Source organism: Astyanax mexicanus, chromosome 20, assembly GCF_023375975.1.
Source record: "Astyanax mexicanus isolate ESR-SI-001 chromosome 20, AstMex3_surface, whole genome shotgun sequence".
Classification (NCBI taxonomy): domain Eukaryota; kingdom Metazoa; phylum Chordata; class Actinopteri; order Characiformes; family Acestrorhamphidae; genus Astyanax; species Astyanax mexicanus.
Genome location: NC_064427.1, coordinates 37,634,622 through 37,650,366, shown reverse-complemented (window position 1 = coordinate 37,650,366; position 15,745 = coordinate 37,634,622). Strand labels below are relative to the sequence as shown.

General features: G+C 39.2%; 1 protein-coding gene across 5 annotated transcripts in view; it reads left to right on the top strand.

The window, feature by feature from the left end:
- The window catches only part of trim3b (tripartite motif containing 3b), a 71,148-nt gene that overhangs the window by 20,849 nt on the left and 34,554 nt on the right, over positions 1-15,745 (top strand). The window contains exon 1 of one of the 5 annotated variants that reach the window (XM_049468931.1): positions 12,486-12,616. The exons of the other annotated variants lie outside the window; for them this stretch is intronic. The gene's annotated coding sequence lies outside the window, so the exon portion shown is untranslated. Of the gene's footprint in view, positions 1-12,485; positions 12,617-15,745 lie in introns of those variants that run through there. 5 annotated transcript variants of the gene reach the window in all.

Below are 15,745 nucleotides of genomic sequence, written 5' to 3'. Positions count from 1 at the left end.
ACTCCGTGGTCCTCAGGTAATTTTAGTTCTGTATGGACTCACATCTCTGAGTTTCGTCTCCTCGTGTTTAATAAAATAGCTATTTTTGTCCACTGCTACACACCGTAATTGCACTTTGGGCGCTTGTTTCCATGGAGATCCATGTAAACAAAACAGTGAGTGAAAATGGAGGAGCTACTGGTTGTGATGTCATGTGACCGAGAAAGCCGAAAACTCACAGGTTCTCCTGTTTTTTCAGTTGTAGTCTTGATGCAAGAGTTTTATCACTGAAAAGAAGTGTGAAACTTTTTACAGACGTCCCCCTGAGAAATTAATCCTGTCCGGAAAGAGCTTAAGTCTTGCTTTGTGGTGTTTCTGCACTTAAATATCGCTAAACAAACAACAGCTATGGTTTGTTATTTAACTTTGGACTGTTTTAAATAATGGCGAGTTTGTGGCTCAGTGCAAGCTGTGGGCTGAAATCTAGATTGGTAAATATATTGTCCTTATTCGTCTGATATTAGATACAATAATTGTCAATATTAGACCCAGGAGCACTTGCTCTGAGAGCTAGGTACAATTGGTCAAGTGTGAAAACTGTTTCTGAGCATGTGAGAAGCCCAGAAAAAATAATCTGTGGTGCTCTGTCATTTGCTTCAAACAGACTCTGGATGCAGTCTGTTGCATGTTTGGAAGTTATCCACTCCTGGTGCTCCATGTAGGGTTGGGTGATTGGTTCACTTTGTCACATAACTGCTGAAACATGTTGTATAGGCCTGCATGGCTAAAAACTTTCTCATATGAGTACAGCTCCATGTTTGCGTGTCTTGCATTGTGAAAAGCCATAAATTTTGCACCTAGGCTGCACAATTTTGCAGAAATTTGCACAGAAAATTGCAAAATTGATCTACGGTTCAAACAGAATTCTTCTGTGGGAAAGCAATGCAGTAAAAATGAGCCCAGAACAAGCCCAAAGTTTAGGTTTACCAGTGTATGTGAGAGGAAAATATAAAATGTGCCCTGAAAACATCATTCTAACTGCTGGAAAGATAATATAATATAGTAACGTAGCATTTATTTTATTTTAAATAACAGATTTAAAATCCTGTTGATGCTCCTCTGACTATGACAGGGGAAATTGCTGATCTGTGCTTGGCCCACTGATTTCTGCACTCTGTAATTTTGCAGAAATGGGCAAGAATGAGTAACACTGTGTAGCACAAGTCATATTCATGTAAAATCCTCTGATACTACTCCACACACTTCTCAATTCTCTCGTAATGCTTCTTCAAAGGAACAATAATTCCAAATTTCCAAACAATGGATAGAGATTTCTGCCCCACCCGCTCCTCCACAGATACAAAGCTTTCACAGGTTGCCAGATTGACACACAGAGGCAAGCAGTGACGAGTCTTACTCTGTAATTGATCAGTTAATATATATCATCGCTCTCCAATGAAAAACACTTATCTCCAAAACAGCAACTTTACAGGAGAGAGCAAACAACTTGTACAGTTTCAATGGAAGTCAATGTAAAAAGAGTTTATTTCAGGTCATCTTGCAGAGTTTCTATTGGTCCGTTCATCAAGACATTTTTGGCACAGTGTAAGGAACAGTTTGTCTGTTAAAATTATGTAGTAAACTAAAACTCGACAAAAATGGAGATAAGTGTTTTAATGTCCTAAATGGCGTCTCTACTATGCTTGTGGTGGCGGTAAATTAACTAGCTATGGTCAGCAACCTTACTGAAGCTCAGTGATTACATGTTAACGAGAAAAGTAGCCAGTTTACCCGTTTCCATAGCTGCAGCAGTTAATGCAACTGCCAGGGTTAACATGGGACAAACGCAGCGCCACTTATAGCGTTTTTTCATCGTAGTTTTTTTAAATGTTTGCACTAGGGGTGGGCGATATGACCCTAAAATAATATCACGATATTTCATGGTATTTTCATGATAACGATACTCTTTGGCGATATGGCAAAACACTTTTAAAAAAAATATTTAAAAAATACACTATACACTGCAAGAAAAAATATTTTATCATTACATACAATTTAATATAATAAAATAAAAAAAATACAAGAATTTTTATCAGATATGTAACAGAAGTAAATGATCCAGAATGCCATGATACTAATAATAATGCACTCCAAATATCTCCATATATCCAGGATTAAAGTAAAATAAATGATACTGGACAGATATAATCTGTCTCTAGTAGATATAATGGTAAATGGGATGGGTAATTTGGTACGATATTTTAGGGCATAATATCGTTCACGATATTTAACATTTTTGACGATATTATCGTGTACGATACGATATTGCACACCCCTAGTTTGCACCACGTTTCCACCAACTAAAGTAGGTTTTGGAACCAGGAATGCTCGTTTGCAGTGGGAACCGAGGAATACCAGCTTCATCAGAGCGATTTGTGATTACATCTGTGTGCATGTCTGTTTGTACAGCGCTCTCTGTTAATGACGTATGATGTGACGTTTTGACAGTTCCACTAAAACTGGTGGAATCGCGGGTTGGTTCACTAAAAAGCACCATGGTTCTTATAAGCTTTAATGGGACTAGTTCAAGAACCAGAGTTCTTTTGTGTCTTTTATGTCTTTCTTTGTCATTTAAGCCAATACTAGGCCTGTAGAATGTAAAAAAAGAATAATAATAATATTAGAGAACCAATCACATTTTCACATTTCATCCTCACTCACCTCTCAGTTGTGTTTGCTGAATTATAATGTAGTTCTCAGAGCCCTGGGCAGATGTGTGTCAGCTCTCCATTAGCTGAAGCTGCCGGGCCCCCGGGGCCCTTCACCTCTCCTCCCTCTGTCTCAGTCTCTCCTACCTGCACAGGAAACAACAACAGCAGAAAATCGTCTCTCAGCGCCCTGCCTCAAACTTCACAATGAGGACAGCCATGCATAATTCATGCTTTTAAACTGGTAAACATTACTGAATGTGAGCGAGTTTGTCCCACTGCACCGGCAGCTGGCCCGCCATCTGCGGAGTGACTCAACACGCCCAGCGGTGAAAAGATGTCTAGCATGCATGCAGCAAAAAAAAAAAAAAAAATGGTTGAAAGCCACTGTAAAATGTACTTGTGACCACACACCATGCTTAAAGTGCTACCAGTATGTTTTAAAGGAGATAAGAAGTCTTATAAATAAGATACTGGTCACTGTTTAAATTCTGAACAAAAGTGTGGTCATTATGATAGAAGCTGGAGTCGTATAGAGCACAATTGGCCTTACTTTCTTAGGGCACTCCTAATGTGATGTTTGTCAGCACAGGTGTCTGTTAGCTGATGTATCAGAGCTGGGGATCCAGCAATATTATATCGTATACAATATATCCTGACACAGAAATATCATGATATTAAAAATCCATATGGTGATAATAGGGCTGTTCTGTCTTAAAAGTAGTCTATTATTTACTGTGAAGCTTTAGGTGTATTTATTGTATAATTGTTTTAGTTTGCAGTTTATATGCATGCACTAAATATTATGCAATATTTTTGCTGCATTATATTATTTTATGCTATATTATTTATTTTGCCACATTATGATTATTCTGTTAAACTATTATACTATATTCCTGAAATGAATGAATTATTTTTCTGTTTTCCTATATTGCCAGGTATATCGTTATCACAAAAATACCCTGAAATATCGTGATATTATTTTAGAGCCATATCGCCCACCCCTATTGTACACTGTTTACTGTTTTTACTGTTCGTGTTTATTGCTGTGTTCTGATGGTCTGACATCCCTTGTATGGGCCAAGTGGTGCACTCTTGAGGGGGGTATCTTGTTAGCTGTTTTAAAGGCTTTACTCTGCTTCCAAAACAGAACATGTTCATTTTTTTACACAATCTACTTATGAGATATGATAATTAGACTGAAGAGAAAAAAAACAGACTGATCACATGTAACCTCTAAAAAATCAAAAAAATGTCCAGTACCAGTAAATTGTTGTTGCTGTTTTCTAAAAATACAAACACAAAATCAGGTCGCAGTGATTTTTTTAAAAACTGTGATAATGGAATGCTGTGCACGGCATGGCACTTTTTTATTTCACTTTCTCAAATGCAGTCGCAGTGTGTGGCAAATCGCATGTGGTCCAACAGTGAAGGGCCTTAGAGTTGATGTGTATGTTTTATTGCCTGCGGTGGTGTGCTCCCCTCCCCTCACACACAGTGCAGTTATTTAAAGGATCAGATTATTTCTGGCCCATCTCGTTTACCCCGCAACACGCGCATTTCCTCCAGGAATATTCTCACAGTAGAGAGAAAGAGGGAGAGAAGAGGAGACACGCGGGTATGCCACGCTCTGCATGGCCCACTGTCAGAACCATGCCCAATTAGAAGCAAGGCGGGCTCACGCGCACACATGCACAGCTCGTGGCCTGTGCATCAGGGTAAGGTCACGTGTGCTTGGCCTCTCTGCAGGCAGCACGAACCAAGTCTGCACTGATGACGTATCCACGGATGTCATGACGCAATGACGAGTGTCATTAGTCAGTGTACATGTGCTGATAGCAGAGTGCTGTAGGCCTTTGCTGTACTCTGTGCAGTTGTCCAATGGTTTCAGTGTAGCTTTACAGAAATCTGGACCGCTATAAGGCACAAAAGTGAGTACACCTCTCAGTTTTGTAAATACACTGCCTGGCCAAACAAAATCACCACCTGGATTTAAGTAAGTAAATGATGTGGGGTTGGTTGGTTGATGATGCAGTTGGTCTGCAGGTTTAGGTTCAGCAACAGTATTTGCTGAAATAATGAGGTCAGCTGACTCTCCCTGAATATACTGAATATAGACCAGGTTATTCTTCCATCAATGGATTTATTTTTTTTTCTTCCCTGATGAACACGGCCATATTCCAAGATAACAATGTCAGGATTCATGAGGCTGGAATTGTGAAAGAGTTCAGGGTTCAGGGAGCATGAGATCATAATTTATCATTTTCACACATGGATTGAGAGAGAGTTCACCACAGAGTCCAGATCTTAACCTCATTGAGAATCTTTGGGATGTGCTGGATGAAGAAGAGCTGCTTTGTGCAGCGGTTGGTCAGACTCTACCATCATCAATGCTGCTGCAAGATTTTGGTGAAAAATTAATCCAGCAACACTGGATTGAAATAAATCTTGTGATATTGCAGAAGCTCATCGAAACAATTCCACAGTGAATGGGTCCAGTAAATCCAGACCATCTAAATACTGAGTGTGTGACCTAATGTTTGGTGGACACTTTTTTTTTTTGTCCAGGCAGTGTGTTTTATTATATCTTTTCATGAAACATATCTTTTAACACAGCCATTAAAGTCTAAACCACTGGCAACAAAGGTGAAAATGGTATTGCCCAAAGCGTCAATATTTTGTGTGGCCACCACCATTATTTTTCAGCACTTAACTCACTAAAGTTTCACAGGTTGCCATTGAAATTCTCTTCCACTCCTTCATGATGAAATTACATTACATTACATTTGACAGACTCTTTTATCCAAATTCTCCTGATCTGGTAGTAGAAGGTAGTTAGTTAGAGGTGTTAGGAGAGTAGGTGCTCTTTAAAGAGCTCTGTCTTCAGGAGTTTATTAAAGATAGTGAGAGATGCTCCTGATCTGGTAGTAGAAGGTAGTTAGTTAGAGGTGTTAGGAGAGTAAGTGCTCTTTGAAGAGCTCAGTCTTCAGGAGTTTATTAAAGATAGTGAGAGATTCTCCTGATCTGGTAGTAGAAGGTAGTTAGTTAGAGGTGTTAGGAGAGTAAGTGCTCTTTAAAGAGCTCTGTCTTCAGGAGTTTATTAAAGATAGTGAGAGATTCTCCTGATCTGGTGGTAGAAGGTAGTTTGTTCTCATACAGAGTACCCCAATGGTGGAACAGTCTGGATTGCTTTGTGTGAATGTTTGGCAAAGCGAGGCGACGTTCATTGGAGGAGCGCAGCGGCCGGGAGGTAGCGTAAGCCTTCAGGAGTGAGTGCAGGTAGGAAGGAGCTGTTCTGTATCACCTTGTAGGTGATTGTACAAGCTTTGAAGTCTTTCATTTGAGGATGCCCCACAGATGCTCAGTATCACCTTCACCTTTACCTTCAGTTTCCTTAGCAAGGCAATGCTCGTTTTGGAGCTGTGCTTGTGGTCATTATCCTGCTGGATTACTGCCACGTGGCCCGGTTTCCAAAGGGAGGGGATCGGGAGAGTATTCTTCTAACTTCTAATTTATATTATTACAGACAGTTATTGACTCAAAATTATTGCAGCTGGTTCCAAAGCAGCTGTACAGAAATGTCAGTAAGTAAACCTGTGATAATTTAACATGTAACATCTAAAATGCATTTCTGCATAACAGACCACCAATGTCAAAGTCCACCTCCTTCAGGCCACTTTCCCCCTCCTCCTCCTCCTCCACCCCTCATCCCTACTCCCTCCCGCCTATGCCTTATGCCTTGTGGCATCCTGGGACTGTGCTCTTTTGAGTTATGTAAGTGGAGAAGCCTGCAGGCTCTGTGTGAGCAAAGAGGAATGGACTCCTGTTTTTAATTACACTTTATTTTGAATTGGCTTAATGTGATTTCTTAAACAGGCTTTCTAAATGATGACGAAGCCTGTGGAGATGTGGAGGATATTAAGTATCGATAGATTTAAGTGTAATATGAGTCCAGAAGTCCTGGAGGGGGATTTTGTAGGTGAAGGACTACACTAAGAGAATGTACAATTAAGTGCTTTATGCAAATGCAGGGTTGTCTGAGCTTTAGAGAGCAGTTCATAACTATATTCATAACCAGCTGAAATGCCTAGCTTTTTTTATTAGGTTGCAATAACATTTTAAGTTGATCTTTATTGATCCTTCATATCAGTGTTTAGGCAAAACATGCTCTTTATACCAAGTATAACACTTTAAAGACATAAAGCTGAGTTTTGATTAGAAAATAGTGGTTTCTAAAAACTGATTGATTTAGGTATTTGTTACTAAACTACACTGACTAAGCCATGTATTAGACCTAATTAGGACCTAATTTTCCTTCAAAGCAGCTTAAATTTCCATGGCATTGATTTCACAAGATGTTGGAAACATTGCTTTGAGATCATGGTCCACTTTGACCTCTCTGAAATATCTAGCACAAGACCACCTTATAGATAGATAGACAGACAGACAGACAGACAGACACTTTATTTATCCCGAAGGAAACTTAGGCATCCAGCAGCAACAACACAATACAATAAGAAACAAATTCAAACGTAAATTAAAACACAGAAGAATAGAAAACAAATATAAGGCTATAAAAAACGTACTATACAGGGTAAGATATATATATTTTGCTGGGTTACTTTTGTCTGAAGGTCTATCCTGGTCAGGTTGATCATAATAAACCATCACATTCAAATGAGAGCATAGACGATTTTGGAAAAGAGGTGAGCTGGTCAACCAACACAATTTGCCTAGCTTGACCAGCTTGATCTCACCAGGCTGTTTTTCCACAGGGAACCAGATTTTTTAAAAACATGTTTAAGCTGTGAAACTCCAGTTCTGCCACATTTCATTATTTTATTAAAATTCAGAAATGGGGAAGGACGGTAAAGAACACTTGCTTTTGCTTTTGCTCTGGTAATTTTTCACAAGATAAGTAAATTGTATACATGAAGGGTTGTTTCCCCATGTTGGTTTCTTCCACCAAACTGGACTGTTAACACAAGGCAGGTTGAGTCTGTGGATTCAAGACCATGTGATGATCTGTTTGCCTTCAGAGGGAAATGGAAAGATCACATTATACCACATTTTTACAGTCTTCACTATAAGGTACACTGGATTATAAGATGCACTATCAATGAACATCTATTTTCTGGTCTATTTTCACACATAAGGCACACTAGATTATAAGGCGCACCGGATTTTACCCTAGTAAGGAACGGGGGTGTCTCCATGTTTTCTTTCTAATTCAGCAAGTCTCACCGCTGGGTGGCAAGACCTGTAAAGCTGAGCTAAGCTAAGCTAAGTAAACCAAATTGTAATAAAAAAAAAACATTTTCTTTTAAAGTCAAACGAGCACTGGATGTTAATCTACACATATATCTTTCCTGAAAACTCTCCTTATTTGGTCGAGTAAAGCCGATTTGCAGATTTCCACTAAGGCTGGGTGCAGCATTAGCATTAGCAGCTAACTGCTAGTGCTAGCTGCGGTCAGCGGGTAATGCCGCCCGACCAGTGTACACAGAGGAACACTGAGTGTACTGGTAAGCCAGGGCAGTATTAGCTAGAGGTTTGTTCCACATTGCTTGTTTTAACACTGTAAACATGCACGCTACAGTCTGATATACTCGCCTACCACTGTTAATGGCTAATGCTGCTCCAGCAGTGCTAGCCAGGCTTAGCAGCAGGCTACAGGTCGCTAATAATCACTTTTGAACAGCAAAGGGCTAGCGCTTAGCTAATACTAATACTGCTTCAGCCTGTACTTCAGAGGAGTGGCTTTACTGCTCCTTAAAACCTGTCTAGTAAAATTCATATATATATACATTTTGATGTATTTAATGTATTCATTTTAACAGCTTTTAGTCCATCTATACTGCATTAGTCTATCCCCAGCATAGCAGGAGTCATTAGAACATGTCCTGATGTGTCCTCAGACCCAATCTCAGTCTATTACACTACTCTAATCATTCTAAAAGTCCATCTCTGGGAGGATTATGCAATCCAGCTGTGCTGAAGCTGTCTGCTGATGTGTCTGATGGCGTGCGGAGGCTGGGGGTCAGTGGCATTAGTGGAAGGTGTGGGCGTTAATCTGGAAGTTGGATGCTACTGCAGTGAGCAGTGGAGTCAATCCTTCATCTTAGAGCAGTGATTGTTATATGCTGTCAGCGCTCTGTCATTATGTATGTATGTTTAATATTTTATACCACTAGCAGTGACTGTTTTAATTGCGTCCCAAGTAGAAAAATGTGAACACGAGCCTTCATTTGCCTCCATAAATGAATATTTATCTAGCGCTCCGTAATCCCCAACGCTCTGGACTGTGCGTTAGTTTGATGCTGGAAAGCAGACACGGTGTAAATTCTAATCCTCAAATCCAAAGCCGCCACACCTAAAAGTTGTTCCCAATGACCTCAGTGTTATGCAACTTTCATCAGCTGAAATTTGTTTTCAAACAGAGTGTATGATTGCTGGCTGTGCAGTCATGCCATTCCTGCTTCTCAAGCTTAGCTGAGATTAAAAATGAACCATGACACTAATGGTAAACATTTCATTTCCATGCCTCTCTGGAAGGATTTTAAGACTGCCCATTAACGAGCCCAAATCATAGAAAACTGAATGTCCATCACTTTTTTTTTGAAAGTTTGATACAGTTTTTAATCATTGGTAAAAAAATTCCAAGGCTCCATTTACACTTGGTACACTTGTGACCAGTGTCTGGAGTATATCTTTTTTTTTAATATAATTTTATTTCTACTTTTTCCCATTTTCTCCCCAATTTACAAGTCCAATTACCCAACCCACTCATTAGGACTCCCCCTATCACTAGTAATGCCCCAACACACCAGGAGGGTGAAGGCTAACAGATGTGAAGTCAAGAAGGCCAAGCAGCCTCACAGCGCGCTTGGAGGAAAGCCGGCGACTCGGTTCTGATACATCAGCTCACAGACGCCCTGTGCTCTGGACATCACCCGAGGAGTGATGTGGGGAGATAGCGCCATCTACCCACCCGGAGGGAGCAGGGCCAATTGTGCTCCCTCTGAGCGCCGGCAGCTTGATGGCAAAGCTGCATGAGCGGGGGTTCAAATCTGCATCTGGAGTGTATCTTGATAAGATTTTAGCCACATACATTTACACATTTAGTCAAATGTGAATCCAGTACAGCATTTTTGTTTCTTGCATTGATGTTGAGGTTATAAGAAGTGTATTAGCTCAGGCTGCTAAGTTAAACTACATAGTACAGGACAGCCAATCAGAACAAAGTTTATATAGCTACATCAGCCTTAAAGGTGCAGCAACAAAAACAGCCTGTTTAATTCTAAGCAAAAAGATATTAATGGAAAAGTAAATATGACTCCACAAGGAGATTAAAAGTGGACCGGAAATGTTGTATTATTATTTCTGTATATAAATTAAGGGTTGTTTTATTTAAACCTTTTTCCTTTTAATGTAAAATCTTTATTCAGAATGATGTAAGGCCCATATCTGGGGGTAATCTTTGGAAATCTGGAATAACCATGTTTTGAGAGTTTAAGGTAATAAGCTATTTATGTTATACTCGTTACAACTACTAAAATAGCTACATCGCATAATAGCAAGGTTAGGTAAGCTTAATGCTGTGATAGAGATGCTAATACCTTAGTAGCGATGATGAGCGAGGCAAGCAGCCAGAGTAATAGCTATGTTAACACTATGGTAGTAATGCTAATACCAAAATTGCAGTACTTATGCTATGCAACGCTGTTCTGGTTGAGGCTAGGACATATACAGCAGAACAAGCTAACAAAAAGGGTGTGCCGTTAACTGCAGGGTCATTTAGGGTGTAACGGCTTAAGTCTGAGCCTCTGTTTGTTGTATCAAGCTTGACAAATGCGTTCTTGACACTGTAACAGTTCTGTCTTTACACTGTTTGCCTTTATAAAATAAATAAAAAAACTAGAAATAAAAACACATTAGTTAAACTAATAATAATGTTACCCCTCATCACTGAAGCTTTTAGGCTGGTCTGCTCAGTGGTCTGGCCAATAAAAAAGAAAAACACTGGTAATTTAGGCCAAATCCTTATCTCAAAATGTTTAGACGTCAATGTCTCAGGGGTAGGGCTGCATATTCATAACCACTTTACGTCACAGTTTTGTGATGTAGCTTATCCACCATATATTCTGCGTGATGATAAGAAGGGGCTGTGTTTTTTTTGTAGATGATCTGCTGGAGCAGCGGATCATCGATATAGGTTACACTCACAGTGATAATAAACAGCCAGAAGTACCTCAAAAATCGTCAGTGCATTTTATAATCTGGTGCACCTTATGTATGAATTTTACCAGTCAGGTTGTTAGGAGCAGTAAATCCACTCCGCTGAAGTACAGCGTTATATTGGAGTTTCAGTTTAGTTCTCCAGCACAGAGACTCTAGGCTGGAGCAGTATTAGCTTTAGCCGCTAACTTCGCTAAGCGTAGCTCTTTTGCTGTTTAGAGGTGAGTTTATCGGATTGTAGTCTGTGCGTTTACCGTGTTAAAAAAAGCTACGTGGAACGGACCCCTAGCTAATATTGCCCTGGCTTACCGGAACACTAGTGCTGTCTTGCTGCATTTACTAGCGCTAATTGTGGCTAGCGCTAGTGCTTAGCCACTAAAGCTGCTGCACCCAGCCTTTTTTTTACCCACTGAAAATGAATGGGGAGAAATTTGCATGCCCGCGTACTTCACAATTTTTGAGATATGCAGAAATTTGAAGGCATGTAGTACAAAACACATTTTAATATCATTTATGTGAATACATTAATTAGCAATGACCTAGCAACACGTTTGCAACTACCAAACAGACACTTAACAGCACCATAGCTACTCCTTAGCAACCACCTACCAGCCAATTTAAATCAACAAAGAAACCAACACAGATACCACAGCAAAACCTTAGAAACTGCTTAGAAACATCTTAGCAACCAGCAGAGACGCCATAGCAGTCAGCAGACAACCCATCCTTGCTTTAGTAGTAGGAGCCACTCAGGGCGTCAGCCAATCAGAGCACAGTCTGGGGGAGCGCTGGGAGTGACGGAAGAGCCGGATAACGTTTCTTTTGTCCCGCCTATAGAGACTTCACTGCGTGCTTTGTTTAGCGGGGCTGGAATGGGGAGACTGAGCGTTTGAGGGGACCTGTGTATAATAAGTGTAATGTAATATTATATACTAATATAATATAATATACTGTATCAAAACAGTTTGTGGTATTTTTTAAGATCTTGCTTTATTGTTGCTAAATAGTTTAACCCTCTATGACATGTATACTATCTTTGGGAAGAAAAAAAATCACTATTTGGGAGATTTTCTTCTTTGGGAACATTTTTTATTTATTTATTTTTTTTAATGACAATCTGAATATTTGGATCACAACCGCTTAATTATAATTGTTCTCCGTAAGGTTTAAATAAAGAAAAACTTGTTTTTATTAACCTTACAACAAAAATGTAAGAATATAATCAGCCACACATACACTTTTTTTTAACTTATTCTTGCAAGTATACATTTTTTATTTATTTATAACCCACTTGTACGTCTCATTGTATTGGACGGTTGAAGGTCAATTACGTGTATTTTTTTTCATGTGTAAAAAAAAAAAAAAAGCAAAAAGTGTTACGTCTTCATAGACGATTTTTCCGTTCCACCTTAAAAAGCGCCGCCTTGTTTACCCAGACTGTCCGTGCTGCCCCATTTAAGGTGGAACGGAAAGTTCGGATATGAAGCCAAGTCCAGCTGAACGAGGGACTGAAGAGAGAGAGAGAGAGAGAGAGAGAGAGAGGGAGAGAGGGAGGGTAGGAAGGAAAGAGAGGAGAAGAGGGAGGGGTAGAGCAGGGAGAGGATAGTATAGCTGAGGGGGCGTAGAGAGAGAAAGAGAGAGAGACACAAAAATGAAGCCCGCACGAAATCTCCTCCAAACCGCCTCTGTGTGTAAGTTGAGTCTTTACTTTCTTCAGTCTGTACAGGTCTGGCTGTGTGTGCGCGTGTGTGTGTGCGCGTGTGTGTGTAGTGTGTGTAGTGTGTGTGTTTGGGTGTGAGAGAACAGTGCATTGGTCACTGGTGGAGTTTAGGGCAGTGACTAAAGCTGTAAAGAATCTTATTGTTTCAGGTTCTCTCAGCTCTATCAGAGGGACACTGTAACACTTAGTACAGTTAGCTATACTGTAGCTGTACAGGCATTTATGTTGTCACTTTTCTGCAGTGTGGTTTTTAGACTGTAGTTTGCTGTGTAGAGAAAGCATGAGCAGAGTGTGGGAGGGGACTCCCTGTCTGCCTGCCTGTCTTTCTCTCTCTTTCTCTCTCTATCTGTCTGTGTTTGAATTTTTCAGAACATGTGTATGATTGTATTGGTTGAGATACAGCGTACAGAAAGTCATTCAGAGTGGTTTGATGTGAAATAGAGGACAAATTATTTGCTGATGCGGATTAAATCCTGGGGTCATGCTGCTTGTCATCAGCAGCCGGAGTCTGAGAGAGCACAGTTGGCCTTGTGATCAGAGGTGTCCAGTAACAAAGTGCAAACTATTTCCTTACCTTACTTAAGTGGAACTTTTAGTTATTTATCTCCATAGTTTTAAAAATATTTAATTTTATTTCTAATTTTTTAGATCCCTTTTTCCCCCACTTTACATGGCCAATTGCCCAACCCACTCATTATGACTCCCCCCTATTACTAGTGTTGCCTCAATACCAGGAGGGTGAAGACTAGCATGCTTGGAGGAAAGGGCAGTGTCTTCTTTTCCGATACATCAGCTCACAGACATCTTGTGTTGCTGAAATCATCCTTTTTTGGTGTGACATCACCCTTTGGAGTGATGTGGGGAGAGAGCCATCTACCCATTTACTTTTAAACGTTTTGCAAATATAGCCAATATTACTATTTAGAACCAAAAATAGGTGCCAAGGGGCCAAATGCAAAAATTACCAATTTTCTAACCATCTAAACACATATGTAGGAAAGAGTGGTCCACACTACACAACCTCATGTAGGAGAGATGGGTCCACATTGTAATAATAACCTTATTTTTTAATATAAATAACCTTAAGTACGACACTAGAGGTCCACACTGCAATAATAGCCAATTTTGCTATTCAAAATGAACAAGTAACAACCTACAGATTATATTATTTTTATTTCATCTAAAACCACAAAGAGGATACAGGAGTTGACACCGCAATACTTAATCATTTTACTATCCAGAACCACAAATATGAACCAGGGATCCTCAATGCAAATATAGTCAATGTTTCACTTCATATAACCATAAGTGAACTTAGTTACATATTTGGTAAAATAGTGCTAAATCCAATAAAACTGTTTTCATAAGAAGCTGATTTGCCTTAGTGCCCTTTATGTGACGCTCCTGAACGAATGAATTTAAGACCAAATCTAATTTCCACAGCAGTGGTAAAGTATTCAACAGTCAATTTTATATAATAATTATTTAAGGTAACTTCAAGGTCTGTTCACCACTGCTGTAAACAGTTCTCTAACTCTGTGATCTCTACAACAGAATTTTACACCAGACCTCTTTCACTGGCTTGGGGTACATAATACATTCATTCATTCATTCATTCATTCATTCATTCATTAGGCATGGTTTTAGTATCTGCTGTTGTGCTGTGCCCTTCAATCTCTGCCCTATAACAAGGTTTCATGCCTGTGAGTGATGCTCCCTTTCAAATTTAAACCCTCACCTGCAGCAGGCCTTGACCAGAGACAGATATGCACTCACTCCCTTCAGTTAGCATACTCTCATTAACTTACAGAACACACACACACACACACACACACACACACACACACACACATGCGACTTCTTTATACACAGCTCTTGTAGTATGCTTGTGTAGTACAGTATGGCTACACAATGTTGGATATCACTGAAATTATGATTATTTATTCTGTAGTAAATCATATATTATCCAATATGTTATGATATTAAAGGAGGTTTTCTAGAATTCTATAATATCTAGAGTAAATATTTAATGTTATTTTAGATAAGATAAAAATATTTACATGTTTATAATTGAACATGGGACAAATGATAGAGAGAAAAAATGAAAAAAAAAAAAAAATACAGCTCTACTAATAATACACACTGTGCATTATCAAAGACTGGAGTAAAACCAATGCTGTAATTTCTATTGGCAGGGTTCATTTTATACCAAGCAGAAAAAATCATGTGTGTGATTTTTTTCATGTATTATAGTGTATTTTAATAATAATGATCTTTTCATTAATGTAGAAACCAAAAAAAAAACAATAACCTTTTGTTAATTTTTGTAAATGGTAACTTTTTAAGATTGATTTTGTATAAGATTGTATTAATGTAACAAAATGTAATATAAAAATAATGTAATGTAACAAAAATGTACCACAAAATGCAGAATATTTAGTGCATGCCTAAAAACTGTAAACGTAAACATAAACAATCCTAAATTGCTTTAAAACGTCTCAATAAATGGAAAAACAAATCCAAATAAACTGCTTTATACACAGAATATTGCTATCAACACATATTATTGGCTATAATGGATTTTTGCACATTGCAAACATTGTGATGATAATGCTCAAACGATATATTGTGCAGCCCTATTGTGTAGTGTGTTTTTTTTTTTTTAGGCGAGTCTACTAAGTGTCTTTAGTATTGACTTATTATTTATGAGGAAATCGTTAACTCAAGCACTGGATATTGTCCACAGTGCGAGAGAGGAGAGATTTCAGGGCAGGGTAAGATGTTGAATCGGTCAAGCAGCGTCTGTTCTTTTTTTAAACAATGACACAGTGTTTTGGTTTCATGTTGGTGGAACAGCTTCTATCTGGGTCACGGCCGGGTGGCCTGTGGCCTGACAGAGGCAGGAATGTCCTTCAGTCCTTCACATCTGAACAAGTGCATTTTGACGCTACGGGCTGTTCGCTTCTGAACGTCTTTCGAAATTCGAATTCAGGAGAGGAATGTGACCCGATTGGCCTGGATTAAGTGGTCACATTCCTCTGTGTGCCAGAACGTTTCAGTTATCAGCACAGTAGATGGAAGTGATGTAGTTGACTGGTTC